Source organism: Lissotriton vulgaris, chromosome 11 (assembly GCF_964263255.1).
Source record: "Lissotriton vulgaris chromosome 11, aLisVul1.2, whole genome shotgun sequence".
Classification (NCBI taxonomy): domain Eukaryota; kingdom Metazoa; phylum Chordata; class Amphibia; order Caudata; family Salamandridae; genus Lissotriton; species Lissotriton vulgaris.
In genome coordinates, this window is record NC_141699.1 from 760,916,322 (window position 1) to 760,944,163 (window position 27,842).

A 27,842-nucleotide genomic window follows, 5' to 3' on the forward strand; every position below is an offset into this window, starting at 1 on the left:
TCCAGCTGTAGAGTATCCAGACATGCCAACCCTCCCGATTCAGGTGTGAGACTACTGATTTTAGTGCTAGTCTTTCGTTTCCCGATTCCTGCAAGGAAAAACCCGGGGGCATATTTCCAACAACTAGCTGTAATTTTTGTCTCTAACTTGTTTAGAGACAATAATTATCGCCGCACTTCGGCGAATTTTATCGCACATAAACCTTGCTATTAGCAAGGTTTATCGCAAATGCGATAAAAAACGGCCGCAATGCATGAATATCGCTGAAAAGTCAGCGATATTCATGCATTAGTCAGCAAATGCTCTTAGCCATGTTATCCACTTCCCATTGAACAAGCGCATGGTCTTTTAAAGATTTGTGAAGTACTCGGGGCGGCGGTGTGTGTGTGTCCTCTTTCAGGAGCGGGCGGGGGGGCACTGGCAGCAATTTGCAGGCCAGGCAGTGTTCAACACGTGCATCACCCTTTCTCTGCCTGCTATTGCGCTCCATGCTTCGGAAAGGTAAGAAAAAGAACGTGCATTTGAGTTTGAAATGTCCGATCTTGTAGCAGTACACTTGCAAAGCCCACACATGACAATAACCCGATTCAAGGCCCCATTCACCCGATTTTTTAAAAAAATATAGTACTCCAAGACAGTTACATTTTAAAACTTTATTAATATTTAAATATAACGAACGCAACAAAAACTGTAAATATATTTAACCATTTTTTGAAATTAACCAGAACTATAACGATAACAACAACAACAACAATAATATAACTTTTATGCCTAAATTACGCAAACATTTAGCTAATCTGCTAAAGGGGGGAGTCGCCATTTCTTTACAATAATCAATAATGAAAAATCCACATCAATAGGGTTGCCCGTTTTCTCGATGCAGCACTATAGTGCAATATACACAGCACCTGGGGTGTCAAGAGTGAACAGGTCTTTCTTTGTTCCTTAAGATGTTATCTCCGAGAATGCTGATGCATTGGTGTCTGTACACTTCTTTGTCAATTCTGTCAAGATGATAACTGCTTTATAAACAGACGATATCTTTGGTTCATCATTAGTGTTAAGTGTGTCCGAAACTACAGTGCCCTTCTGTTTTTTTTTCTTCAGGCTCTACAGAGTTTTGTGTGTTGTTCTTTTGAGCGACAATTATTCCAGAGGTTTCAGGTTCACTTGTTTTGTTCTGCAGTGAGTTAACAGCTTTAGAGAGTTCATGTTTATTTGCTATGTCCTGCTGTTCGTGAACTGCTTCAGAGACGTCAGCCTCATTTTTTATGTTTCAGTAGATCCTGGACCTGCCCGGCCGCGCCCAAAATGGCGCCGGTGTAAATGGGACTCGTAACTGCTTGTTCTGTACTGGTTGCCCAACCTTGATATCACGAGATACATATGCAGTTTTGAAGCACATGGCGGAGGCTTGTCTGCTGTAGTGGGGCGCCCCTTTATCGTTTCAGTCGCCATTCCGCCCGCTTTTGCTACACTGTGCCTCATCCGCCATTCAGCTGTTTACCGCCCGCTCTTACGGCTACAGCGTCTCGCTCACCATGTAGTTGAGTTGCTCCCACTCTTGCGGTGCAGCGGTAGGCGGCTTCCACAGGACTCTTAAAATGGCGGCCTGCTCTTCGGATTTGGGCCTGGTCCAGTAAAATGGCCCTGGGACACCTTGGAACTCGGACGCTTGTCTGCCAGGGCTTGGGTTCCATTCTCGAAAGCGTCCCCTCAGCCTTGAAGATTGTACAAAAGTCTTGGGCGCCCTCGACTCCCGCAGGCTTCCGGTGGGGAGCGGCTGCCATGATTGCTTGCGGAATGGCCACGACGGAGCTACGAGATGGTGGTGCTCTCATGGTGACGCCAGCTTCAGTCTGAAACATCCAGAAACAAGGTGGGGCTTTCATCGTTTGGGAAAAAAAAAGTTTTAATCCAATGAAAAGTGTTATTTTTAGGTCACATGACCTAGTCTTACATAATTAGGAAAAGAAAAGTAAAATGAACCAATGAAAAGTTTTATTAACAAGTCACATGACCTGTTATGCTTACGTTACGCGCTGCGCGGCGCGCTCTGGATCGTTTCCGGGAAGCTGCGCCTTGCGCACCGGAGCACATCCGGGTGCGCTAACGCGTCGCGTCATATGACGCATTACGCGGCAATGCAGGTGCAGAATATAGTCAAAATGTCTCCACCAACCAGCGGTCGGAATTCCACCGCTTTCAGCAGTCCAAAAAGTTCGGTCAAATCTTAAGAGCGGGAGCAACTCAACTACATGGTGAGCGAGACGTTGTAGTCGCAAGAGCGAGCGGTAAACAGCTGAATGGCGGAAGAGGCACAGAGTACCAAAAGCGGGCGGAATGGCAACTAAAACGGTAAAGGGGCGCCCTACGACAGCGTGTCTTCAGGTGAAACGGATTGTGGGACAAGGTCCAGAATGAAAGATTCTTCAAAAGGGAAAAAATTCCGCCGGACCCCGGGAGCCGGCCACCTATGCCGGGGGCGATCTCAGGCCTCACCAGGGCAACACGACTTGGGGAGGGGGCAGGAGCCAAGCGCCCCCTCTCAGTCCGCGCCATCTCACCGCCCCTCGGGAGCCTCCGTCAAGCGGTTTAGGGAGGCACCGTATCACATTGTTTTCCAATGCAGTCAGGTCCACAAATGGACCGCACTACTTTGAATAGTGAAGCTGCAGCAGGTGCAAATAAGGTTTAAACAGTGTTACAAGAACTGCTTAGAACTCTGAAGTATGGCACTCAATAACCAGGACTTATGCCATTTATGTAAGGCAGTGACATGGAAGCAACTCAGGGACAAAAAGCATGAACGAACATTCACGTATGAAAATCTTATTTGGAGAAGGGGTAGAATCCAAACGCCCCCTGCCAGTTCGCGCCACTACACTGTATGTGGAAAATCTGAAGCCATCATTCTACAAACTCTCAACGCTTGTTATCAGTGCATGACTTTCATGCTCGATCGATCGAGCTAGCCGGATCGGGCAATAAAAAGTATAAAATAGTTATGTAAATAGTTATTTAATAAAATGTTTTATTCTGTTTCTTTGGTGGTGTGTTGTGTATATTTATAATATTTGCATAGGGTTTGCCGTTATTTTGGGCGGTGTGGGTGGCGGAGTCGAGCTGTTTTGCAGCCCTCATGGTGTGGAGCTCAATTCATTTCACTATTTTCGTATTTCTCATGAAGGGTTATTCCTAATGTTTGTATTTTACCGAGGTTAAAAAGAGATCGAATTAGTGGTCTACTGATTTTGCTCGATTACTTTTATTTTTTTACACGATTTTTCACTATCTGCAAAGACTAAACAGAGTATTGCGACTTTGTGCTTGTTTGTAAATAGAGAATGATCCAAAGAGAACCAATTGTAAAACAGTAAATGCTTGGATAATAATCAATCAAATGGAGAGACAAGCAGGTACGACGGATTACAACAGGGGTAAAGGTCTGCGTTAACTACCCTTCACTATCTGCAAGGAGAGAGTACTACTAAGAGAAAAGAGGGGAGGGGGGGGCAGCGTTCAAAGCACATCAGCGTGCATAAACACGAAAACGTTTTTACCTATCACGTACTTGACATTTGACAGCTTTTGATGTTTGCTATTAAAAAACCATTGACATTCACAGAAAAAACCATAGGTTATACTCCATATATAGTTAGGAATTTGCATTTACAAAACCTTGAAAATTCAATGAAAAAACCATTGGTTTTAGGCCATATATAGTTAGGGATTTGCATTTAGAAAACCTTATTTTACTCGCATAAAACCATTGAAATTCCATATATAGTTATAAGCGCTAACTATATATCGCGCACCCGCAATCCACTGCTGATGATGTCACATATTACATCATTCATGACATGGTTAGTGACATCACTGATGACATCACTGATGACATCTCAAATGACATCACTGATGACATCACTGATAACATCTCATTTGACATGACTGATCACATCACTGATGATATCATTCATGGGATAATACCATGAACCTCTTCAGACTCTAATATAACCTTAGATACAATCAGTGTAAACAGACAGTCACTCATCCATGGAGTTACTCACACACCTAGTCAGTTATGCCAAAAATCAATCACACCTCCATTTTCTCAACTATACAGTTATACACACCTTACTTATTCAAACATATACTAACACATATTTACTTTACTCTCTTATACAATCTCTGATACATGTTCACAATGATCCATACAGCCACTCACACATTCACTAGCTCTTATGCACAGTTATTTATAGATGTCAACTCTCACATGTATTGTGTTTTACATATGTACTTAATATGACATGTAGCACTGAGATATCCATTCACTCACTAATACACTCATGCACAGTCAACCGCCCATACAGCTGTTTCCACATGCAGTTTTGAATCTATACATATAGTGAATCAACTACTCACACATCTATGTACAGAGTCACACACCTCCTAGCCACCCATACACACACACTCAGTTTCCCATACAAATACTTGGACAACCAATCAATAACCCATACAGTTACTCATATAGCTACTGATCAACATATGCAGCAGTTTGTAGAACAACAGATATAATGATGCACAAATTAAAACAGTTTAGTCACTAACCCATGCACTCAGTGAGACACATTTAATCACTCACTCATACAGTCAGTCTTGCACCTACTAAATCCTTCATCCAGACACTTATACATCCACTCATTCTTCAATATGTAAGACATGTTTTAACTTTACAGAAACATACAGTCACTGGATGTTGTCATCAGTGATGTCATCAGTGATGTCACTAACCATGTCATGAATGATGTAATATGTGACATCATCAGCAGTGGATTGCGGGTGCGCGATATATAGTTAGCGCTTATAACTATATATGGAATTTCAATGGTTTTATGCGAGTAAAATAAGGTTTTCTAAATGCAAATCCCTAACTATATATGGCCTAAAACCAATGGTTTTTTCATTGAATATATATATATATATATACATATGTGTCCAAAATGCTAGAGTCTAATATATCACTTTGTATTTTAGAAATAAAACGAGATTTTCAAAAGCTATACCTTTCCCATTAAAATAAAATGTTTATTTTCACGTTTTTTTTTTGGTTTGTGACCTAACAATTATCCTGTATTCGGGTATCTGTATGATCTCAATGTGTTTTTGTATAGTGTTTGTAGGTTCTAAGCATGGAAACTGCTTAAGGGGCAGACCCCGAGGTCAGGAAAGTGAATCATTGGGGGTGCAAGGATGTCAAAAGGTGAAGAACTACTGCCCAGAGGACAAATCCCTGCTGGTAAAGTTATGGGGCCTACCTACATCCTTCTATATACCTCTCCTCCATACTCCCCGTCCATCTCCCACCTTCAAATAGCACTCTGTGCTTTTTTCTACCAAGGTTTGCGCTGTATAAATCCCAATACATGCACACATACATATGTACTTCCATACATGCATATGTACATTCATACATGCATAGATATATATGTACATTCATATGCTGCTTACATACATATATACATTCCTAGATGCATTCATAAATATGCACATTTATACATGCATATATGTACATTCATATATGCCTTTGTACATACATCCATGCATATGTGCATTCATACATGCATACATATATATGTACATCCATCCATACATATGTACGTTCCAACGTGTATACATACATGTGTACATTAATCTGTGCATACAAGCATACACACATTCATATGGATATATGTACATGCATACATACATATGAACCTTCCTACATGCATACATACATATGTATATTCTTACATCCATCCATACATATGCGCATTCATACATGCATATGTACATTCATGCATGCATACATGTATACATATAGATATGAATCCATCCATACATATGTACATTCATACATGCATATGTACATTCCAATATCCATACATACATATGTGAATTTTTACATGCATACATACATATGCACTTCCATACACATGTACATTCAAACACACATATATACATTCATACATCTATACATATATACATTTGTGCATGTAGTGCTGGATTTTCAACAGTTTGACAGGCCTCAGATAGATGTGTTCCATGTACTGGGAACCCCTGCAACACATTCAAAGGTTGAAAGTCCAGAAAGTTGAATACGTAAAAGTAAGAAGCGCAACAAAGAAAGATACTTCTTTTTAAATACACGTCCCCAAAAGCCAGTATTTTTGGAGGTCAAAGGGCAACTCTGGAGAGTAAGCAGGACCTCTCGTACTACTATGGATAAGGAAACAAGGCCAGCTCTTTGAATAACAATAATACTTTGTAATAACCTGTTGCATTTCTACCGTTTCTAAGCACAAAAAGCACTGCACATTTCAGGTGTTGCCAAACCCCAATGTGAGAGCACTCAGTTCACATACCACAGAAGGATGAAAGGTTGAGTCGACCTTACTGAGATTGAGACTCATCAGCTGCTGATCACTACATGTTTCAGCCGTGAGAGTGTAACTCGCTGAGTCTCCTGCGGGTTCATAGATGCAGTTCAGGAACATGCCCTGTGTGTGACGCCACCGTGGGCCAGCAGGGTCGCGGTGTGCGGTCCGTGCTCACTTTGCAGCAACTGCACATCTTGAACCCTGTACTGATTTTCAAAACATTTACTCGGTAAGGTGTCGCCTGAGAGCAACGAACCCACACGTGGCTGTGACATCATCTACTCATTATAATGATAGTATATTTACTGTCAGGAAATCGAGGGTCTCAGGGAGGGCTTGTGAGTCTAAGGGTCGCTTAGTATTGTAGTCTTTTAAGCATCCAGGGCTAACAGAGTCAGCGCTTCTAAGCTGCAAAGCAAGACAGAAATCCCTAATCAAAAAGGCAGGGTTGGGATATTTTGTTATTAACGCTGTCATGTTTTGGTTCTCCAGATCCAGGCAGGAGATCAAGCCATGTTTTGTGTTTTATTGCCTGGTAACAGACATGCGTGTTCCTGTCCTACACGCAGTATTGAAGGTCCAAGCGGCACCAGACACATGCTGATGTGCTCCAGTGGCTAAACCGCTGGCCCCCTTGGAGTTTAGACATTTGGGTTTTTGCCCCATCTTTGGAAGATGTCCCAATGATTGTGTGACTCTGGAAAAATCGCTTCGCATCCCTGTGCCTCAGACTGCAGACGTGTCATCTGAAGAGGAGAGCTAATGATACTTGTGCAGGGTGCTGTCTGGCTAGGGGCTTCCCTAGCCAAGGGCCTGGGTAGACCCTTTCGCGAAAATTATAGATAGGGTGACTTGTAAACATAATTAAAAACTTAAACATGCAAAAAAGTTCATTCTTTTCTGGCATTAGTTTCACATTAATGCTGTAACAATGTTTCATTTTAAATTCATAATTTCTGTACATCAATTTAGAAAGTTTTAGAAACACTGTCCTGGTGACTTTGCCAGAAGAAATATACGTTTTGCCTTTAAAAATATTCAATAATTTGGTTACTTATTCAATAACATCAGACTCTTCAAGTATATCTAAATGGTTTATTCTGGAACGCACACACTACGAACTACATCATTTCTGTGTTCACATATTTAGTAGCTAAGGAAAATGCGACACGCCAAACTAAAGTGGTTTGTCCACAATCAAACCATTTAGAACAGCGGCCGGGGAAGCTGGGTTTTGAGATTGGTGTTCGTGGCCAAACAGACGCCAATTCAGCGAGATGAGTTTTCTCCTCCTGTCTCTAGTTATGCGGGGAAATGGCAATGCTTTGTACATATCTGTGGCGGGTGGCGTCTCCTCTTTTCCCGGGGCTCCCTCAGCACACGGGAGCCCCGCACCAGCCGGCAACATCACCCGGTCTCCCCCTCGGCACTGGAGACCGGGCGGGCACATGGAACTCCTGATCGGGCGGCGTCTCCTGTTTTCCCGGGGCTCCATCAGCACAGGGGATCCCCGCACCAGCCGCCAGCATTACCCGGTCTCCCCCTCGGCATGGGAGACCGGCTGGGCACATCGAAGGCTTCCCCCAAGCAGGGGGAAGCGGAAACAACGTCCTCCCGGCCCCGCCCACAACCAGGCGGCGGCCATCTTGAGGCGGCTTGGGCCGCGGCGGTGATCTCGGGGGTAAATCGAGGGGTGGGCACCCTCGAAATTAAAATAAAAACATTACAATAAAAGACAGAAGCCCACTAAGCCCCCCCCCCCCAAATTTTTTTTCCCGAAAAATCGCGGGGTGCGCGCACGGTGCGCGCTTATTGATATATAATTTGATTCTCTTTTAATTTTCCCAGGAACTACTGGAGGGATTTACACTATTTAACCAAAAGCGTGATCTGCGTACCAGACACTACCATTTTGACAAGTTTGGTGTAATTCACTTCAGCGGTTCAAGCTGTAGCCGTATCTAAAGGTCCTATGGAAATTAACATGGGGAAAACACGTTTTGGGACCCCCCTTTTTTCTCAGCCCCCACTTGACTAATCCCCCCCAAACTTTCAGGGAAGGAGATGAGCGGAGCAAGCCATCTTCTTTGAGAAATTTGCGAAGACTCATCAACCAGCGCCAAAGTTATTCCCAATAGAATGTTGGTGATTTCCTATGGAAACTAGGTCCTAACTATATATACCTACTGGCTACCGCCAGCAGGTAATATATATATATATATATAATTATTTGTGTGTGTGCATATGTTTATTTATTTTATTAAATTGCAACTAACTCTCCCATACTGGGGGTGATTCTTTATTTTTAATAATATTGACCTAAATTCAAAGTACTTTCCGTCAGAAGCTGGGAGGCCAAAGCACTAAATTATGTTATTTTTCTCAAGTTCACTAAACACAGTTCAGATCAGTGACCCTCTGTTTACAGACACACATCTGAAGTGATTGCATTAACCAACTAAGCTTTCCAACCAGAACAATGGATGCTGTGTGGTGTGGAACTAGGAGCCTGGATACCCTATCAGGTGATTAGTCGTGCCTTATAAATCCTGATTGATTGACCGCTTGATCGTTGATGAGGAGCAGCTATAGGTAGTCCTGGCACTGTTCCTTTTCAATTCTAAGGAGCCCACCACAGTATGTGGCTGTGGAAACGCCTAACTGGCCCAAGGTCTGCCACTACTTATTGCAATTATCTATAGTAATGGACAAAAGGCGTTTGTAAAAGGAATAATCACACCACTTCAGAACTTTCTTTTGTCATGGTGCGTATGTCTATCAGAGAGGTGGCTTTCAACCCTCCTCACTTTGATTTCACCAGGGATTTTCCCGGTGGTCTGGAGCTCTTTGAGGCTGGTTATAAAAGCCCATGCCTCTACTGGTGCCTCTGTCACTTCCCCTCACTCTCCGATGTTACCTGCAGGCACAGTGGGGTCTCCAGGAGAGGGAGAGGGGATACAGAGAGAGACTGGATGTATGGAAAGAGACAGAGCACAGAAAGAGAGCAGGGCTCATTTCAGTATGTTTACCAGAGCTTATTTTGATTTTCAAGTCAGGACCAGCATCCGCATCCGAATGATTATCTGCACTACAAATCCCAATTTTACACTATGGTTCTGGTGTTAACCTGGGCTGCTAGGGGAATTCACAAGGGCATATTATCAAACCCATTATCACCATTTTAGCTGCAATTTCCTGTCACTAAAGCGGTGATAATTTTATCCCAGTTCTTGATAATATGCCCTTTGGTTTTTGAGTCTTCTCTTCCTTCATTTATGGGAACTGGTAAATGGGGTGGTGGTGTAAAGGGGAAATGGATTCATAGATATTTTTCTGCAGATCTTGGCCTGAAGGACTGAACTGATCCTGATGGCACCCCTCACTGCTGAACTTAGTGGCCTTAAGGTACTTTGCAGCTGAAGAGATTATGACAACTTTGTTCCTGAGACAATGTGAGTTTCTCTGAAGGTGTACCCTCTTTTGACATTATCTCTCCCATGAGAAGAAGGTCCTTGGGGCAACCTATATGTTCCCTCCCAAAAGGAACACTCTTCTGCCTTCTTTGCCATGAAATGCATTTTGCATGTCTGGTGTCCATACATGGAAGTGGACAGGGGAATGACTGAACAATGTTCAACAAGGTTTATTCATTTGATTGAAACAGTTCGCACACTTAAAAAAAAAAAGAAACAACAGTTCTTGAATGGTTTATTTGCCGCAAGTTGAAGGGAGAGAAAAAGGGCCCATCCATCTTGAAGTGAAAGAGCGGAAAAAGAGCTAAAGAAAAAAACAGCCTTCTCTCAAGGGTGCCTGCTGCCTGAAAGAAATGTAAATATATGCATAGTACGTGCACAATGTTCAAATCGCCTTCCACCCAACTTTTAAGCTCCTACTTGCAGGTGCTCAAGAAAGGAATGACACAGTTTGTGATTAACCCACGGCTTAGCCTTTTATTCACATCAACATCTTAAAACTTTGTTTATTAGGAAAAACAGCCAACATAGGCATGTAGCAGAGAAATAAGAAAGAAGGATGCTCCAGACAAAATGACATATTCCAATCAATCAATCAATCAATCAATCAATCAGTGACACTTATAAAGCGCGCTACATACCCGTAGGGTCTCAAGGCGCTGGGGGGGGGGGGGGGGGGGGAGGGAGCCGCTACTGCTCGAACAGCCAGGTCTTCAGCTTCTTCCTGAAGGAGAGGTGGTCTTGGGTCAGGCGCAGGTCGGGAGGGAGGGAGTTCCAGGTCTTGGCGGCCAGGTAGGAGAAGGACCTTCCTCCTGTAGTCGCTCTTCGGATGCGGGGGACGGCGGCGAGGGCGTGGTTGGCTGATCGGAGGTGGCGTTTGGGAGCGTAGAAGTTGACTCGGCTGTTGAGGTAGCTCGGGCCTTGGTCGTGTAGGGCTTTGTGTGCGTGGGTGAGGAGGCGGAAGGTGATTCTTTTGTTGACGGGGAGCCAGTGAAGGTCTCTCAGATGTCCGGAGATGTGGCTGGTTCGTGGGATGTCGAGGATGAGTCTGGCTGAGGCGTTCTGGATCCGCTGGAGTCTCTTCTGGAGCTTGGCGGTGGTACCGGCGTAGAGGGCGTTGCCGTAGTCCAGTCGGCTGGTGACGAGGGCCTGGGTGACGGTCTTCCTGGTCTCGGTGGGGATCCACCAGAAGATCTTCCGTAGCATGCGTAGGATGTTGAAGCATGCCGAGGAGACGTTGTTGACTTGCCTGGTCATGGAGAGGGAGGAGTCCAGGGTGAAGCCCAGGTTTCGTGCATGGTCTGTCGGTTTGGGTGCGGTGCCCAGGGCGGGAGGCCACCAGGAGTCGTCCCAGGCGGAGGGAGAGGAGCCCAGGATGAGGACCTCCGTCTTGTCCGAGTTCAGTTTCAGGCGGCTGGTCGTCATCCACTCGGCTACCTCTTTCATCCCTTCGTGTAGGTTGGCTCTGGCGGCGGCGGGGTCGTTGGTCAGGGAGAGGATCAGCTGGGTGTCGTCGGCGTAGGAGATTATGCTGAGGTTGTGTTTGCGTACGATGGCCGCGAGGGGGCTCATGTAGACGTTGAAGAGGGTGGGGCTCAGAGATGATCCTTGGGGGACGCCGCAGATGACTTCGGTGGCCTCTGATTTGTACGGTGGTAGGCGGACTCTCTGTGTTCTTCCGTCGAGGAAGGAGATGATCCATTCCAGCGCCTTGTCCTGGATTCCGACGTTGCTGAGGCGCCGTACTAGGGTGCGGTGGCAGACCGTGTCGAATGCCGCGGAGAGGTCTAGGAGGATGAGGGCCGCTGTTTCTCCGTTGTCCATCAGGGCTCGGATGTCATCGGTGGCGGCGATGAGGGCGGTCTCGGTGCTGTGGTTGGCTCGGAAGCCGGACTGTGAGGGGTCGAGGGATCCGTTCGTCTCGAGGAAGGCGGCCATCTGCTTGTTGACGGTTTTCTCGATGACTTTGGCTGGAAACGGGAGGAGCGAGATGGGGCGGTAATTCTTGAGGTCGGTGGGGTCCGCTGTTGGTTTCTTGAGTAGAGCGCTGAGTTCGGCGTGTTTCCAGCTCTCAGGGAAGGTGGCGGTGTCGAAGGATGTGTTGATGATGTCTCGCAGGTGGGGTGCGATGATAGCGTCGGCCTTGTTGAAGACGTGGTGAGGGCAGGGGTCGGTCGGTGATCCGGAGTGGATGGAGTTCATCGTGCGGATGGTGTCTTCGGTGCTGATCGGGGTCCAGGCGTGGAGGGTGGTGGTGGGGGGTGGTTGTTCGGTCATGGTGTGCGTTGGTTGGTTGTTGAAGCTGTTGTGTATGTCCGCGATCTTGTTGTGGAAGTATGAAGCGAGGGAGTTGCAGAGGTCTTGCGATGGGGTGATGTCGTTGTTTCCTGCACTGGGGTTGGAAAGCTCTTTCACGATGTTGAAGAGTTCCTTGCAGTTGTGTGCGTTGTTGTCCAACCGGTCCTTGAATGCTGTTTTCTTGGCGGCGCGGATCAGCTGGTGGTGTTTCCGGGTGGCAAGTTTGAAGGAGGTCCTGTTGTCCGGTGTTGGTTCCCTTCTCCAGACTTTCTCGAGGGCTCGGCAGTTCTTCTTGGAGCTCTTGAGTTCGTCGGTGAACCATGGGGCTTTCTTGCTGCCGGGTCTGCTGGGCGGGGTCTTCAGTGGGGCGAGTTCGTCCGCGCAGTTGCTGATCCACTTCGTGAGGTTGTCGGCGGCCTGGCTGGGGTTCGCTGAGCTGGCAGGAGGGTGCTGGCTCAGGGAGGTGGCGAGCTGGTCTGCTGTGATCTTGTTCCAGCTTCTGCGGGCGGCCTGTTGCTGGTGGTGGTGGGTCGTTGTTTTCTTGAAGGTGAAGTGGACGCAGCTGTGGTCCGTCCATTGAAGCTCTGTGGCGTGGCTGAAGTCGATGTCCTTGCTGGATGAGAAGACAGCGTCGAGTGTGTGTCCGGCGAGGTGGGTGGGGGTGGACACCAGTTGCTTGAGTCCCAGGTTGGCGAGGTTGTCGAGCAGGGTGCTGGTGTTGCGGTCGTTGTTGTTCTCCAGATGGAAGTTGAGGTCTCCCAGGAGGATGTAGTCAGCGGAGGGGAGGGCATGTGGGCTGACGAGGTCGGCGATGTCCTCGCTGAATTGTGTGCGTGGTCCAGGGGGTCGGTAGATCAGGGTGCCTCTGAGGGTGGTGTTCGGGTTGGTGTGGATCTGGAAATGCAGGTGTTCGGCGGTGGTCAGGGAGTCGTCGGTGCTGGTCGTGAGACGGATGGTGCTCCTGTGGATGATGGCGATACCTCCTCCCATCTGGTTGGCGTTGCGGTCCCTCCGGACGATCTTGTAGCCCTCTGGGATGGCGATGGCGATGTCGGGAGCTGAAGAGGCGTTCATCCAGGTCTCCGTGAGGAAGGCAACGTCTGGAGCTGTGGTGTCGAGGAGGTTCCAGAGTTCGATGGCATGTCTGTGGACGGAGCGGGTGTTGAGCAGGATGCACTTGAGGTGGGTGCTGCTGGTGTTCGGCTTGGTGGGTGCTGGTGCGAGGCAGGTCCGGATGCAGGTGAACTTGCAGGCGTGGCAGCTGAAGGGTCCGTGGGAGTGACGTGGTGTGGCTTGGTGGCACTCTGGACGTCGGCCGGTGTTGAGTGCATTGAGGGTGGCGGCTGAGTACGTCAGGCGGGTCGGTCGGGGTCCCCGTGGGCCAGGGGTCCTGGCACTGGGCGCGATCCGGTCGCGGACGGGCGCAGACGGGCTTACCTTTGGCGCGCCTTCGGCGCGCCCGCTGCGCGTTCGCACGGTCGCCATTTAAGGCGAAGTGCGCGGGTGGGCGGAGCAGCTGGGAGGCGGGAGCGGGGAGGGTACAGAATGCAAAAAGGGGCGGGGAAAAGCGGCGGTGGCGGGAAGGGAGGGCGGAGGGCGGCGAGGTAGGCGGACAACAAGGAAGGAAACCACAACACGGGGGAAATAAAAATTAAACACAACGGGCACAAATTCCTGACATTTTTAACCACTGCAAACACATTGACATGTGATTGTATGCACTGTGCCAGAAGGCCCCAACTTGATATATCTCCCACGGTCTCATCCCTGGGCATCCATGAGCTATTGCAAAGAAGACATTTGGGAAGCAAACTTTGTTACAAACTTCTTCACATCCCCTACATCTCAGAGGAGTACCAAGCTAACTCTTACCCAGTGCACCACATAGCGCACTGCCCTGCTGGGATACCTGAACACAGGTGCAGCCCCCAAGAAGTTCCAACGAGACATCGTGGGGTAGGGCAGGAGGATCCATTACTACCAGCAGGTGAGTCCCCCCTCCTGCCAGCCTGGTGCCCACACAAAATAACACCCCTCCCAGGTGTACCCTCTTTTGACAGTATCTCTCCCATGAGAAGAAGGACATTGGGGCTCCATATGTGCTCCCTCCCAAAAGGAACACTCTGGGGTATGCCTTCTATGCCATGACCCGCATTTTGTATGTCTGGTGTCCAAACATCAAAGTGGACAGGGGAATGAGTGAACAACATTCCCAAGGTTTAATAATTTGATTTAAACAGTTCCCACACTTTTATTTTTAAAAAGAAACAGTTCTTGAATGATTTATTTGCTGCAAGTTGAGAAAAAGAAACTCATCGATCTTGAATTGAAAGAGGGAAAATGCAGCTAAAGAGGAATCAAGCCTTCTCTCAAGGGGGGCTTGATGCCTGAAAGAAATGTAAATATATGCATAGTACGTACACAATTTGCAAATCACCATCCACCCACCCAACTTTTAAGCTCCCATTGCAGATGCTTAAGAAAGGAATGACACAGTTTGTGGTTCACCCACGGCATAGCCTTTTTTTCACATCAACACCTTAAAACTTTGTTTATTGGGAAAAACAGTCAACAAATCATAGGCATGTAGCAGAGCACTAAGAAAGAAAGATGCTCCAAACAAAATGACATATTCCACATTTGTATCCACTTCAAACACATTGACATGAGATCTGCTGTATGCATTGTGCCAGAAGGTCCCAACTTGATATATCTCCCAAGGTCTCACCCGTGGGAATCCATGAACTGTTAAAAAGAAGAAATTTGGTTAGCAAACTTTGATACAAACTACTTCACATCCCCTACATCCCAGAGGAGTACCAAGGTAACTCATACCCAGTGCACTGCATAGCATATTGGCCCTAACGGAGTACCTAAACACAGGTGCAGCCCCCAAGAAGTTTCAACCAGACATCGCGGGGTAGGGCAGGAGTATCCAGAACTACCAGCAGGTCAGTCCCCCTTCCCGCCTGCCTGGTGCCCACACAAATTAACAACCCTCCGAGGGGTACCCTCTATTGACAGTATCTCTCCCATGAGAAGAATGTCATTGGGGCACCATATGTGTTTCCTTCCAAATAGAACATGCGAGTATGCCTTCTTTGCCATGACATGCATTTGTCATGCTGGTGTCCAGGCATCAAAGTAGGCAGGGAAATGGGTGAACAACATTACCAAGCTTTATTAATTTGTCAAAACAACTCCCCACCCAGGGGACAGTCGAGTCCCAGAATCCAATATTTGTGTATCCCCGATTATTCTTTTGCCTGGGACCCCACCACAGGGTGAGATGGTCTCATGACCCCTGTTAGACAGGTGAACTCTGTCGCTGTGGAACAACTTCACCTTGCCAACTGGAGTAAACTGTGCAATACAGTACCCATCGAAGAGCCCACCAGGATTCTCTGCATAGCATGGTTAAGCTTCTTCACTGACTCTTTCATAGCCCTGATGGGCGCCTCACCTGGGCCAGACTGACTGTGGAATCAATTCGGACCACAAGACTGACACAAACGGTAAGCATTTCCTAACTTTTGACCGGATTGAGAATAATGCTTCCCTTACCCCGCCTCCCAGTGGGATCCTCTCGCATGGATGATAAGAATGTCTGCAGTGAGTAAGCCACCCTCCGCAAGAACCCTCTGGGTATGTACAACAAGGTTTTCCTTCCAAAGCCCACCAGTAACCACCCAGTGATGCATGGATCCTGCATCCAGTTGGCCCCACTCAAGTCTGGATTCACAAAAGTGGGCAATTGCTCTGCGAATATAAAAGTGACCACACCGTAACACAAATGTACCAGCCCTAGCCCTTGCCCGGTGGCTGTGGAAAGAGATAGAGAGCAGTATTACCTGGAGCAAGTGGGCCCTTGACACATGACTGCCTGCTGCCTAGGCCTGGTGAGGCCGAACATAGTGTTGAAAACATGCTGACTTCCATCTACCCACACCTCTGTAGATAGACCAAGGGCTGCCGTGGTGGTGGCTGTGACGACGCAAAAGAAATGGGAGCTGAGCTGCGACACGTCTTCACCCAGCAGGGACAAAGAGTGCTTTCATTACCATGTAAACTGAAAGCATGTAAGCGGGGACCCGTCTGCATGCATCAGAAGCTTGGTACATCCACCTGTGGGCTGAACCTGAGGAATTCCCATGTTAAGACCACTGAGCACTAAGAGGTGCCAGAAGATGCACAGAGGTGCACCCATGCCTCTTTCCTTAGTAGGACTGTCTTAGACCTTCATGTATAGGAAGTCTCCAGATTCAATTACATACTTGTCATCAACCTTGGAACCCAGACCTGTCTTGGAAGAGGCTACTAACTCAGATATCCCAAAGGTCCCAAAGAAGGCGAGTGAGTAGGCAAGACTAAACAACTTCACTTCATACTGGGACGAACAGACCTGGTGTTAGACACCAATCATGTGCAACAGCCTGGCTACATCTATAGGCCTCCTGCTGTCCTCTGCAGACAAAACCAGATACTCCCAACCCTTGGGGCCATCCGTACCCTGAAATCTTTTGTAAGATGTCTAATGCATTTCAGCTCTATGAAGAAGGCGATTGCTGACATCTACCTCTGAACTAAAGACAGCAACTTACCCCCAGGTATCTGTCTAGCCGGGAATTGCAACACACCCTTTGGGGCAAACTGCTCAGACACATCGGGTGAGCTAAAGGAAGCCTTGTACACATGCCATACGGTCTCATACATATGCTTTGGTCTGGGGGCCAAAGATGCTGCATTTATGTCTGAGGTAAAAAGGTACCTGGGGGAATACGTATGAATGGATTTTTTAGCCGCAAATGCTGCGAATCGCAAAAAAGCAGTGTTTGCGACAAAAAATTGGGAAAATGGAATGTATTAGGAAAATCGCTCCGCAAAATTAAGGAATTGCAAAATTTGCGATTCCTTAATTTTGCGTAAGCATTTAAGGAATCGCAAATTGAGATTCCTTAAATGCTATGCAATAAGCACTCAAGTTTTGTGACTTCTTCCTAACAAATCGCAAATTACCACCAACTTCAAGTTGGTGGTAATTTGCGATTTCTTTCACAAAAGAATGGCGGCTAGTGTGGGTGGTGGCAGCTCCCATATGGACCCGTTTTGATACACTTAGAAGATGTCTCTGCTTTTAAAATTGTACTGTATTTTTTATCATTTGCTGCACGAGTCTGTCACGAAAGTGCAGAGGTGCTTCCACCTATATTTTCAAATCTGCTTTGCTCATTTCTTATCTTTGGGGCTACACGCTTACCTGTTCTGTTGTGCTCTGTCACCAGGTGTGCCTGCCTGCCCCGTTACACCACAGCCTGTTGTGCCATTTGAGTGGAGGGCGGGCGGCCATCTTGGGTGTAGTCCCGTACCCCTGCTAGACAAGTGGCAGTGTTCTAGCTGGGGAGGGACGTGCATCCATAAATTGAGCCTGGTTTAGCAATCTTGGCGGCTGGTGTGGGTGATGGCAGCTCCCATACGGACCCGTTTTGATGCACTCAGGAGAATTCTCTGCTTTTAAAATTGTACTGTATTTTTTATCATTTGCTGCACGAGTCTGCCACGAAAGTGCAGAGGCGCTTCCACCTATATTTTCAAATCTGCTTTGCTCAGTTCTTATCTTTGGGCCTACACGCTTACCTGTTCTGTTGTGCTGTGTCACCTGGTGTGCCTGACTGCCCTGTTCCACCGCGGCTGTTGTGCCGTTTGAGTGGAGGGCGGGCGGCCATCTTGGGTGTAGTCCTGGACCCCTGCTTGACCAGTGGCAGCGTTCTAGCTGGGGGAGGGACGTGCATCCATAAATTGAGCCTGGTTTAGCGATCTAGGCGGCTAGTGTGGGTGGTGGCAGCTCCCCTACGGACCCATTTTGATGCACTCAGGAGATTTCTCTGCTTTTAAAATTGTACTGTATTTTTTATCATTTGCTGCACGAGTCTGTCACGAAAGTGCAGAGGCGCTTCCACCTATATTTTCAAATCCGCTTTGCTCAGTTCTTATCTTTGGGGCTACACGCTTACCTGTTCTGTTGTGCTCTGTCACCTGGTGTGCCTGCCTGCCCCGTTCCAACGCGGCTGTTGTGGCATTTGAGTGGAGGGCGGGCGGCCATCTTGGGTGTAGTCCCGGACCCCTGCTAGACCAGTGGCAGCGTTCTAGCTGGGGGAGGGACGTGCATCCATAAATTGACCATGCCTTTTCGAGCGCGCAGCGGTCGCACGCTCTGGGCGCGCTGCTGGCGCGCCGAAGGTAAGCCAAAGGTCTGCCCGTCTGTGCTTGTACGCGCTTTGGGCGCGCCTAGCGCAGTTCAGGCTGCCCTTCTTCCTTTTTTGTCTGCGGGTGATTTACTAAGCTATACTCAGAGCGAGCTCTTGGCTCTCAACCATAATGTCTGTAAAGGGATACAACCATGGGCGGTCTCTGACTGCGCCCAATAAATCTGCTCTCTCTGTAAATTCAACTTTACTTTACCCCCTATCCCACCTCCATCTGCTCCTAGAATTAACATCAGAGATACGGTATCGGCCTCATTACTTAATGCCCGCTCCATGGTGAAACATGCTGCGGACATATTTGAGCTGCTATCGGATGGCAACCTTGACATCCTATTCATCACAGAGACGCGGTTCAACAGCTCTTGCTCCCCTGTGGTTGAATTTGCTAATCCGCAGGGCTACAAAATAATGAGAGACGACCGTTCAGTGGGGAGAGGTGGAGGAGTGGTGGTTGTTTTTAGAGACACGTGGTCCTTTATCAGTGAGTCTTCTAGTGAATTGGTAGATGGGGAATTTCTTCATTTCTCCCTTGCTCTTACGCCTCATTTTACTCTGGGTGGCACTTTGATCTACCGCCCCCAGGCCCTTGTGGTTTTTTTCTTAAGGCACTAGAAGAGGTGATTGTACCCCGGGCGCTGAGGTTTTCTAAGTTTCTGCTTCTGGGCGACTTCAATATTCATGTTGATATGAAGGATTCATCTGATGCGCTCAGATTGCTAGAAACTTTCAGTTTGGCCCACCTGACCCAGTGGGTAAAATTACCCACACACTTGGGTGGGCATCTTTTGGACCTAATTTGTTACAATTTTGTTCTGACTACTTCCGACCCCTTAATTCTTTCATGGTCGGACAATAACCTCATTAGGGGCTAGATGTAGGTAATAGCAAATTACTGAGTGGTAAATACCAAATTTTACCGATTCGGTATTTACTAATCGGTAATTGCTATGTAGGAAATAAAATCAGTAAAAATACTGAATCGGTAAGATTCGGTTATTACCGATTCAGTATTTGCCTTTGATTCCTATGGGCCTTGAAGCCCATAAGATTCAATAGCAAATACTGATTCGGTAATTACCGAATCGGTAAAAATACCGAATTTCCAAGGGGGACTTTGACACCCTGTTGCACCCTTGCTTCTGGCTTGTGTGCCATGTGGAACACATACATGCCCTAAGGGCATGTATGTGTGTCACATGGCACAGGTGTACATGCACAGATGTGCATGTACACAGAAATTCGTAATTTACTACCCAATAGTATTGGGTGGTAAATAACGAATTTCTAAGGGCCTGTGGCACTGTAAACTGTGCCACCTACATATTGAATTACGGAATTGGTATATTTACCGATTCGGTATTTTACCGAATCGGTAAATTCACCGAATCGGTAAATATACTGATTCTGTAATTTTCTAGCCCCCTACATTACAATACCCAAATACCGGTCGGTAACGGCCAAAATCGTCCGTTACCAACCGGTATTTGGGCTCCTACATCTGGCCCTAGGTTCTCTTGGCCTCTAATCAATTGCTCCTCTCCAACCCTCCCTTTTACCTGCCATCCGAAGATTAATGTATTAGCTTTGTCTAATGTTCTTCAGCAGAGTCGCCCTGTGCTAGGCCCCGAGCATATAGCTGCTGTGCAGCATTTTGACACCTGGATTAGCTCGGGTGCAGGCCTCAGCCAAACAGGGCTCCGGCCCTAACAAGCGCAGCACCCCTTCCAAGCCCTGGTTTTCACAGGCACTGAAAGCATTAAAGCTCGACTGTAAAAAGCTGGAGAGATGTTGGAGACGCGCATATTGTCCCTCCGCTAAGGAGGCCCTACGCGCCGCTCAGAGGTTTTATTATGATGCTATAAAAACAGCAAAGAAGGAATTTTATGCAGACAGGATCTCTAGGGCAAATAACAACAGCAAGGAGATTTTTTCTGTTGTAAAGAGCTTCCTTTCCCCTCAGGCTGAACAACCCCTGATTCCATCTTCCGCCCAATGTTGTGAAGATTTGGCCTCTTTTTTTATGGACAAAATTGTGGTAATCCAGGAGAGTCTGTGTGTGATTGCCCGGATCAGAGTATCCAGGATATGTGTTCCCTTGATCTTTGCCCCCCTATCCCCCCTGCTTTTTACGCCTTTTCCCCTCCTACTGAGGCAATTACTTTAGCTGTCCTTAAATCTATGAAATCCGGTTCTCCCACTGATTCATGTCCGGCCCTTATTTTGGGTGGTGTGGCTGAGGTAGTCTGTTCCGAGGCCGCTGAGATCATTGGCCTCTCGTTTAGGACGGCCACTGTCCCTGACTGTTGGAAACAGGCTAAACTCCTGCCACTTCTAAAGAAATCAGGGCTTAATTCTAATACTCTGACCAACTATCGTCCCATTTCTTTGCTTCCAGTGTTGGCCAAAGTCACTGAAAAAATTGCATTTCGCCAGTTGGATCGTTTGTTGAAGATTCACATGCACTCCATCCTGCACAGTCTCGGTTCCGTACCACCTAAAGCACTGAGTCCGCTTTGGTTGAGATCTCCGAAGCTATAAGGGAGTGCCTTGCAGAGCAGCTCTGATTATGTTAGACCTCTCTGCCGCCTTCGACACGGTGTCACATCAACAGCTGATCTCGCGATTGGCATCCTTTGGCATTGCTGGATATGCTTTAGAGTGGCTGACTTTGTTTCTGACCAATCAAACTCAGCAGGTGTGGACGCCCCCCTATGTTTTTCAGCCCAATTGCTTTCTACAGGGGTATCTCAGGGGTCTACTTTAAGCCCATTGCTGTTCAACATTTACTTGACCCCCCTGGCATTTCTGGCTGAGAAACTTGGGGGAAAAATAATAGCCTATGCCGACGATACGCCGCTGCTGTTTACTTGGCCGGGCGGGGATCTGGATACTTCGGTTGTCCAGCATTTCCTCTCTTTAGTTTTCTCCTAGCTTGCTCTGGCCCACTTAAAATGTAACGAAAACAAGTCTGAAATCCTTCTCTATGGGCAGTTTCCCCCCAATTTTAGAGAGTCCCTATGGCCATGGGATGTTACTTTCCCGAGTGCGACTGGCAAATTAGCCAAGAACCTAGGAGTCTGGTTCGGAGAAAACCTTAGATTTAAGGAGCATATTAAAAAACTAACACGTGGATGCTTTGGCACACTTAAATCTCTCCGTAGGATTTTTCCCCTGCTGCCTAGAGCTGCCAAAGAGTCGGTGGCAAGGGCTCCTATACTTTCTCATCTTGACTATTCTAATGCCCTTTATTCTGGTATTCCCGCCTATCTTATCAACCGCCTTCAGGTTATATAAAATGCAACGGCCAGACTACTTTTTAATATCTCTAGGCAGTCTAGTGTTCGTGTGCATTTGCGCAGTCTACATTGGCTCCCTGTCAAACAAAGGGTTGTGTTTAAATCTCGTACCCTTGCGCACAGAGCCATTTACGATCAAGGACCTGCGTACCTGAGGACGCGTTTTGCGTGGTATTTGCCGGGCCGCCCCTTACGTTCCACTTTTTAACATCTGTTGGCTGTCCCCCGCTTTAAGCGTTCTCGTCTTGGCGGTCAGTCTCGGTGAAGGAAGCTACACCCTGGAACACTCTGCCGCTATCACTTCGTACTACTCAGGATTTTACTCTTTTTAAAAAAGCACTCAAAACTCATTTGTTCAAACTACCACTCTAATTTCTTTAGATTTTTCTGTCTTCATTGCATCTCCAAGTGCCAGGATACTCTTGAGTAATTGAGCGCGCTACAAAACCTCCAATACAATACAATACAAAAGCACTATTTGGCATTTGTGAAGGTGCCATGTGGCGCATATACATGCCCATTCGGGCATATATGTGTGCCATATGCGCACACATGTTCATTTCAGGGGTGCATCAGGGTGTCCTTACGACACCCTTGAAATTATTCTCAATTTCGATTCTCAAATTGCGAATCCCAAATTGAGAATGACTTCTCATTCATTCCTATGGGCCTCCTGGCCCATAAAAATGAATGGGAAAGTATTCCGTAATTGCGATTTCACAATTTGCTAATCACAATTAAGGAATATTAAGAAATCGCAAAAGAATTGCGATTTTTTACATACATCTTGTTTTGCAATTCTCACATAGCGATTCTCAAAAAATCGCTATTTAATAATCGCAAACAGGGATTTTCATACATATGCCCCCTAGCCTCTACAGTTCCTTGGGGAAGTCCAACATCACCTCATCTGCCTGCAGTCACAACGCTCTGAACTCTGCCAACTCAAAAAAGGATAAAGCATTGGTTACCACATTATCTACCCCAGGGACATGTTTGTCAGAGAAATACATGTTATATGCGAGGCAGCTTCGAATCAGGGTCTTGACCAATTGCAAGACAAAAGGGCATCTAGAGCTTTGGTTGTTAATTGCCTTATCTGCCGACATGCTGTCTGACCAAAAGATAATTCTGCTAGTGGCCAGGGAGCCACCCCAAATCTGCAAGGCCACTATAACAGGGAACAGTTCCAGAAAGGTAACGTTGCTTGCAAGCCCAGAGGACACCCAATATTCCAGCCAATCCTGCATGCACCACTTATTGCCAAACACCACCCTGAGATCCACACAGCCAGTGTCCGTGCAGAGGGCTAACTCTGCATTGGACTGTGCTGGCTGGTGCAAGAAGAGTGCGCAATTAAAATTAGCCAGGAACTCCTGCGATATGTGCTGGTCCTCTTTGACCTCAGATGAGAGCATGTGTGGTGATGTTTGGCTCGAAGACCAGCTATAGGCTGGCGATATTCTTAGAAAAGATCCTCCCCATGGGGATCACCCTGAGGACAAGATGTAGCTGACCAACCAACTCCTGCAATTGAATCAGCTTGCCTTTTATGACTGCCAGGCAAGATTCGATGGAAGCCTTGAGTACGGACACCTTGTCCTGGGGTAATCTACACATCCCTACTACTGAAACTATCTCAATGCCCAGGAAGGAGATACAAGTCTTAGGGCCTTTCCCTTGTCCTCAGCTAACAGTACCCCCAGCGCTTGTGCCAGCCTGTGGAAAACCAGCAGGGCCTTATTGCATGCCGGAGAGCATGGGAGCCACATGACAAAAAGTAATCTAAGTAATGCACCACATCATTGGAGACCACTAAGCCCCTGACGGCTCATTCCAAGAACCTACTGAAGGTCTTAAACAAAGAACAAGCAATGGAGCACCCCATGGGCATAAATAGGTTGATGAAGCACTGCCCTTCAAAGGAAGAACCCCGTAGGCATGTGCCCTCCAGATGTATAGGCAGGATACGAAAAGCTGATTCTGTGTCCGATTTGGCAATCAACCCCCCATCCCTACCTCTGCATCTTAGAGATCGCTTCATCAAAAGTAGTGTACCCCACAGTGCACAAAACCTGATCCAGCCCGTCATTGAAAGATGACCCTGGTGGAAAGGATAAATTGTGGATCTAGGGGAATGTCCCTGCCCTTTCTTAGGGACCAGGCCGAGTGGAGAACAGACCAGGTTAGTGAATGCAGGGGTGTCACATGGGCCCGCAACCCTCCCTGCCCGCACTTCTTCCTGAATCTTCGCTCTAGCTACTTCTGGTTGCTGCAACACTGACAATTGATTCTTAGGTGGACTAGAGTTGGGGCAGCATTGGAGGGAATGAAGAAACCGTCCCTGAAATCATAGTAGAGCAGATGAGCATCATGCTTGTTTTTGTATTTTCTGAGGAGGTGAGTGAGCACATGCAGATGAATAGGTGAGGGGGCTTGGCAGAAGACTAAATTTGTGATAATGACTTTTGGTGGCAGGCTGCTCTTTTGGTTTGCAATGCTTCTTAAAACACTCACTATCCGAGTGACCTTCGGTTCTTCAAAAGGGCCAAAGGTATTTTAACTTAGAATCAGCACCACTGAGACAATTTTTGTTGTTGTACTGTCAGCAGGCCAATTTTCTGTTTGCAGAACCTTTTCAAGACCAAAAGGACTATGACAATTTCACCAAAGAGGTGGCCAATTGAACTCGGAATGCCAAATGTTAATTTCTCTCTGATCCCATGCAATATCTGGTCTAACTGCTTTCATTGGCCCAAATTTAATGTTGTATTGGAGCCAGGCGAAACCTGAAATTCTGTAACTACACTTTGCATTAGTTATATGTAGACAAACAATGGGGGTGTCAGCGAAGGAAACTTTTCAGACAAGATCGCTGAGTAAATGGAATACCCCATCACCCAATTTTGAAGGAATCATTCAAACCAAACCTTCTTTGGCTTCTGCTCGCCCTCTTTCCCTGTTCTAGTCATGCCCGGAACTACATCCGCATTAACCAAGGCAATACCATCAAAGTTTTCCCCTTTATGTATCTATTATTTTGTCAAAGCTGGAACATGGGGAGCAATTGTTGAAGGAGTAGTTAGGGTAGGTGAAGTTGACCCAAAAGCATGGGATGGACCGTGAGTGGTGACTGCCGTGAGCTAGTCACAGGAAGAAAAAAAAAGGCCGCTGGCTAGGCCCAGACCTGTGCAGTTGCGCCACCCTGCCCACATGCTGGGATAACCTGACAAGCTGAAGGAGCGGCCCCTCCCCTATACAAGTGCATGCCAGGTGTGGTGACTATGGCTGGGATCTGCAGGGGCGGGCCACCGCTGCCGGCTGCGCCAGCGCAGGGGCGTCCATGCCGGGTTTTAAGATGGGGTTGTGTACTATTTTTTAAACCTTAATCATAAATATCTGTAAATATAAAATACATTAGTCAAACATAAAAAACAGGTACATATGGATATTTGTACACTCCCAAACAAATTAAAAATATAGTAAGTAATATGCTAAAAATTAGAAATGTATGCATGTATATTTTGATTGAAATAATTAAATAAAACCCATGAAAGTTAATAATACAAAGATTTTTTCTAAAGCTATAACAATGAATAAAAATAGAAAAAAATATTATACATAAGTTTAAATAAATATTGATGTAAAAAAAATGTTAACTTTTCAAAAGTTGTTCCTTTACATTTTTATTACATTTTGTGTGTGTTTTCTCACGCTTTCACATTGAACTCAGAGATAACGTTCCCAGTTGTGCGTCTGTTTCTAGTCGGTGGAGCATTACGGTCAAGATCAGAAGCAAGAAAGAGCTGCGGTCTGGTAAGACAAATTTTATTTATTGAAGAGAGAATACGGGGGGCATCGTTTATTGTAAGGAGATAGGAGGAATGTAGTTAGCTATATGTTGGTGTTTAGATAGATGTTTTAAATGTTTTAACCACATTTTCCTTCCTATGCAGGTAGCGGTTGTAGGCCGACGTCGGGTTGATTGCTTTTTTAACACTTTTGGTTTAAAAAAAATATTTATAGTGAAAGATTAAGATTTCTTTTAAACAAAAGTGTTAAGACAACAATATTTTTTTCATCTTTTTGGTGCGCCACGTTTTTTTAAACATAGTATAGTGTTTTTGCGGCAGTTCGACCACGTGGAAGTCTGGAGAACACAGATGGCATGGATGGCCAAATGGATATTTTGGACAATTTGGAAGTTTTTGTGAAAGATTATAACTTTATGCAGAATTTTTACTGCATGTTAAAGTTTGGATTATTTTGCTTTTGAAAATTTGTTGCCAGATTATGGATGGGTTAAAAACATATTGAAGGGGGATTGCAACAATGGATTTTTTGTTGCGTTTTTTGCTAACAATACTTCATTTTTTGGAGTGATGATTTTTTTTTGTTTACACGGTATATTTTGCAGCACTGTGTTTGCTGTAAAATATGGCTATGCCAATCTGTGTCTCTTTTTATAGTTTTGCGCAGGATTTGGATTCCATTGTGGATTATGTTTTGATAATTTGGTTATTTAGAGTGGACCAGACTCTTTATGAATGGTGAAATTTTATGAAAGTCCAAGAGTCGAAGATAGAAGACAACTGAAGGTAGGAAACACAACTTTTCTTTTTCATTTTAAAACATGTATTGCAAAACAGGCACATAAGTTAGAATATGTGTCAGTGTTAGTTCAAAATGTTGTATGTGTGCAATATTGTCAAGATAATCTGAAGCCACCATCAATAAAAACAGTTGAATTTGTCCCAATAGGCGCTCTGACATTTCTTTTGTTCTTTTGGAAATTTGTTGGTTCAGACTACAAGTCAATGATTGCACTATCCTCACTTCTTGGAAACTTTGCTTCTTCTTCAAAATTTCCAAAAAGTGCTAAAAGTTTGGCTGAGGTGTTCCTATTGATTTGTTGAAGGAGTTGTGCCATCTCTCCATGGCATTATTAGTCTTTGCTTCTGCCTCTAAGCAGTTCCACCACATCACAGGAAACCTTGGATTCTTCCTGCGACCCGCCCTGTATAGGTGGCCAATCCATGTGTACTCAAAGTAATTTAGTAGTGAACCCAATTTGTCTTCATTTGTAGTAAAATATGCTGATTCAGTAATTGATGTGTAGTATTCACCCACACAGTCCGGAGCAACAAAGCATAGGGCTGTTAGTTTTTTTTTTTTAACTCAAATTGCAGTTTATTTTCTGATATGTGATCCACAACTAAGAATGTTTTTTAAATTTTCTCCAGTATGCCTGGGAAAAGTAAAAAAACATTTCTTAAATGTGGCTATCTAGATACATTTTGGTGATGGTGTTAATCATGGGTAATTCAAAATCAATGATCACTTTTCTAGGACTTTTATTCAGTGTTTTTTTATTTCACAACTGTTAAAAATTCAGTGTAAATGGAGGTTTGCTTAACAGGGAGTAAACTGTACACTAAGGGGACTACAGTGTTATTAATGTAGGCATGAATAGTGTATATTTGGGTGAATGGATGGAGTTGGGTTTAAACGTTCCATCCATCATTCAAATGGATCACTGAAATAATATAGACTGCCAAAATATCGACCTGCAAAAATATCGTTGCCAAAATATCGACAGACAAAATATCGACTTTCTATCTACAAACAGGTAAGTACAAAAATATCGAGTACAAAATATCGTTAACAATAATATAGATGTAAAAAATATCGACTTTATTAAAAACAGTGTTAAATTAATTTAATATTAAATTTTAATTACTAAAATATACTTTAAAATACTTAAATTAAATTATAATAATTAAATAATAAATGAAAATAATAAAAAAAAAAAATTACAATCTTATTTGTTGACCCTGAACCCTAAAATATACCCCTTTACCCAAAAACCCCAAACTGACCCTGAACCCTAAAAATACCCCTTTACCCAAAAACTAAAAACTGACCCTGAACCCTAAAAATGCCCCTTTACCCAAAAACTGAAAACTGACCCTGAACCCTAAAAATGCCCCTTTACCCAAAAACTGAAAACTGACCCTGAACCCTAAAAATGCCCCTTTACCCAAAAACTGAAAACTGACCCTGAACCCTAAAAATGCCCCTTTACCCAAAAAC